Source organism: Falco peregrinus, chromosome 14, assembly GCF_023634155.1.
Source record: "Falco peregrinus isolate bFalPer1 chromosome 14, bFalPer1.pri, whole genome shotgun sequence".
NCBI lineage: Eukaryota > Metazoa > Chordata > Aves > Falconiformes > Falconidae > Falco > Falco peregrinus.
Window position 1 is genome coordinate 8,280,010 of NC_073734.1, and position 4,060 is coordinate 8,284,069.

At 36.0% G+C, this 4,060-nt stretch overlaps 1 long non-coding RNA gene across 1 annotated transcript; it reads right to left on the minus strand.

Annotated features, from left to right (window-relative positions):
• Window positions 1-318: 318 nt before the first annotated feature.
• LOC114013276 (uncharacterized) lies at window positions 319-3,539 on the minus strand. The gene is made up of 3 exons (XR_003556164.2): window positions 3,387-3,539; window positions 2,086-2,165; window positions 319-1,681 (listed from the first exon to the last, which is right to left on the minus strand). It is a non-coding gene; the product is annotated as an uncharacterized LOC114013276 (long non-coding RNA).
• Window positions 3,540-4,060: the final 521 nt, after the last annotated feature.

Consider the following 4,060-nt stretch of genomic DNA (forward strand, 5'->3'; position numbering starts at 1 on the left):
GTAGTTTACATTGCTGTATTAACAGGAAAAAAGGTGTTGTTATTCATAATACTTGTTGCAATTTTGTGTTTCACCAAATGCAGAATTTTTGTATTTTGGTGGGTGGTTTGTTTTTTTTTTTTTTTTCCTGTTTAAGGTTTAAATTCCACACTCAAATGAAAATGAAAGAGGAAGGAGAGAGGAAAACTAGAATATATTTATGAACATATTTTTATATTTGTTTATGTGCTGTCCAAACCTGTGCTGATCTGTAGACCAAGCACAAGGACTCAGTTGTAATTGATGTTCTAGACTTCTAGTTGGATTTTGACACTTCCATAAGCATAAAGACTGTTTTAAGAAGCCAGATAACTTCCTGGAGACATATATAAAGAAGAATTTATTTACTCTCTTGAAAGTTTTTGGGTTATGGTTTTTAAAATCCTCTTCAAAGGATTTTTTATGTAGACTCCCATATCAGTGTGCATGAATGATGGCCCATGGTTGTTCCATGCATATTTTTTAGGCCCTTGCTAAGCAGTAGCAGTTCATCAGCCAGAGCAAGTGATAGTGTGAATTCAGTCCGTCACAGAGTGACAGCAAACCAACCACAGGCAAGGATCCCTTTGATGCAGGAGCTCTCCTTCCCTTACAGTGAATCCCCTTGCTTTTGTGTACAGGAGTCTGGACTGAAAGTACAGTATTTAATGAATTTTTAAACAATGCTTTTCTTGTGGATTGAAAAGACTTGTAGTAAAACTGACTTGCATATGATGAAAACCATTGGAATTATTTCCTTCCAAGGGGAATAAAAGCAATGCATGAGTGCAGCCTGTGAGTTTACTGGCATTAATTATATGGTAGTGATATTTTGTGTGTGACAGAAGAATGAAGTCATGCTTTTATCAGTGGCATTTATATTAGTATTCTTTTTCGTGGGAGATACATGGGTGACAAAATGTTGATGTTCCTTAAGCTATTATTGTTTTATTATGTGATTGATGTTATTAATACACTGTTGTTATGCTAATGAATTACTAGGGTTTGCGTCTCAGGGGTTTGTCCGCAAAATATACACTGAATGGAGAAAATGTATGAAGTACAAAATTTTTATATTTGCTTCTGTATCACATATGTGAGAAGTTGCTTTTATTATATATTGATATATATAGACACGTTAAAAAAAAAGTATTGTGAAGTGACTACTCAACCAGTGAACTTTCTTGTCAAATGGAAAGGCAAATCTGCGTGGGATTTTTCAGTAATAGAACTTCCTCCAGTTTGTCATTGCTTATTATTTTGCAGTAAATATGCCTATTTTCAGCTGAGTTAGCAGGTAATGAAAGAAACTGGTGGTCACTAGAAGACTTTCTGTTGTTTTCAAAGAGCAGTTTCTTGAAGTCTTTCCTAATCTTGTGTTGTCAAGGGGAGACTTTGCAGAAAAGTTTCTACTGCAACATCTCCTACAAAACACTGCTGTTCCATATTCTGGTAGACTTCTGCAGATAGTCTTATTTTTAGATAGAGATACAGGATATGGCTTGCCTTGAGTGTAGTACAATATTTACATTGCAGACCACTTCTTATTTTGATTTCTTACCATCTTTGGAAACTGTGATCCTGATATCTGAAGAAGAGTACTGTAAATCATCCCTGGCATTTCTTGGGTTATTTTGCTGAAGGTGGCTAACTTCTGTGGTCACTGCAAAACAGATTATGCATAATGCCTGTAAGTTGGGTTCTGCCTAGTTACTTTTCTGTTAATAATAATGAATGCATAAGCAGTGAGTTAGTCCAAACTGTGAATCCTGAGTTCACTTTCATGACCTCTCGCTGCTTGTCGCAGTATTTTCACAGTATCTTCCCACCTGCCAGTTAAGATTCTTCAGGTTGGTCCCCTTATGATGCTCATATGCCGGGGAGAGAATCCTATAAATGCTCTTGAGGTAGGGATGGAGCTGATTAACAATGATTAGCAATGTGATCAAAGAGGTTGGAGAAGATTTTAAATGCTCTCATCAAATATACAGCCATCTGCACGAAAAGGAGCAAGCACAGAGGAAATACAGCTTTGCTCATGTGCTACATATTTTTCAAATGTCTTACGGTCTGACGTAAGCCTGGTGAATTCCAATCAGCAGGTATACTTTTCTCACTGTTTGAGAAGATGTTCGTTGTGAAGTTGCCTGAAATGCAAAACAATGGTGATAGAATAATGCTGTAATGGAAGATCAAACTCATTCTTTCTGCTACATTAGTCTAATTTTTGTAATGCCCTCCCATGAGCATATAAGATCCTTGATGCATGGAGCAATGCTGGCATAAGTTATTAGCTTTCTGCCCCAATTTGTTTGTTCATCTTGGATAGTCATGAAACGTGTTTGTTTCAGACTGAAGTCTATGCCTTCCAATTAGATAACAGTAAAGTATTTTCTGCTTGCTTGTTTATTTCTATAAAAATATTTGAGGGAAGAAGCTAAACTATTTTGACTTTTAAAATTATCTTTTCAAGAATAAAGTTTTAGGATCATTGCAAATACCTAGCAGTCTACATCAGCATGAAATTGTTGAGATTGCTTGTTTGTGATAGCAAACCAGTTAGTAAAAGACTTGAAGCATAAGCTTTGTGATAGATATTTCCAAAACTATGGTGATCAGTATTTTCTGTTAAGTCTGGCACTGTGTTATAAATTAATAATGACTCAATTTTTCCCTTTAAATTCATTCATCAGAGTGTCCAAATTAGATTATACTGACTCCAGGCTTTTGCTGCAACCCTCTGTGGAAAAATCCTATGAAATTTAACAGGAACAAGAATAGTAAGATTCTAGGAGAATTAAACAAAGTCCCACAGAAACTTTTAAAATTACCCCTAGAACTAAACAGTAAGTGATACCTTAGATAGACTTTTGAAATAGCTCATAAAATTGTGTAGCAGTGATATAACTTTCAAGAAAATTATGTAGGATTTTTTGGGGAAAAACTGTAAAAGCATCAAAAGACTTTTTTAAATTTCCAAAATAATGTTTCCATACAGCAATATTAACGTCTAACCAATCATTAAGAAATCAGATCTATAATGGAAAAAACCCAGGTAGAATACAGTGTCTTTTAGTCTGCATCAGTTGTTTTTACATTCCAAGCATTGCCATCTAGTTTAAAATGGGTGCCACACCTTGTGGCCAGCTTGAAATGTTGAACTCACTTCTGGTTTCAGCTGAGCCTTCAGAAAAAAAATGTGATGCTTATCACTTCTGTTTGAGATATTTCCCTGTATGCAGGAAGATTCCAGTACCCAGCCCATCCTTTACATATGATTAGGCCAATTAATTTAGAAATCGTTTAAGGAGTAAGAAGGTTTCAATAGGAAAAGAAAGAAGGAGATGCAGTGTGAGAAAGTTACTTACCTAGAAAGGGTCAGCTCCAAAGATGAAGAAACGTTTGTACCTTCCTTTGTAGGGCAGCTGACAGTGCAGGCTCCACCAGTACAATGATGTTTAGTCCTGATGACAGAGCGCTCCACTCCTCAGCTGAAATCTAGTACAATGAAGAACCACTTCTCTCTAGCTGAGCATATACTGCGCTTTGTGATGCGAGAAGCACTGAAGACGTGAATAAGAAAGCAAAACAAAAAACTTTCTATTGCCTGGTGGAGCTGGGATGAATCACACAGCTGGGTGTGGAAAACTGCCTCTGACCTTAAACTCAGGCACAATTTCTGATGAACTGAGAAGCTCTGTGAAGTTGTTTCTGTAAGTGAATTATGGAGTTTGATCACGCAAAACACTTCCAAAACATAGAGAGTCATTTTGAACTTGACTTCTAAAATGTTGCTTTCAGTGTTTGATAGGAATGATTGTTAATAAGTTTTGAGTTTCGGCTGAAGGTGTTGTCTTGGCATTACAGGAATCGTAGATGCACTGATTTATTTTAGCTTCATCTCCTGAGTTTTGTATATAAACATTGATCATATGACATGAATTTTGCCATCATGTTTTTAGTTTGCAAGATGATTATGTTGTGTTTGAGAACATAAATTTTATTTCCTATTTTTTTCCATATCCCTGCTTTGAAAGGTGCT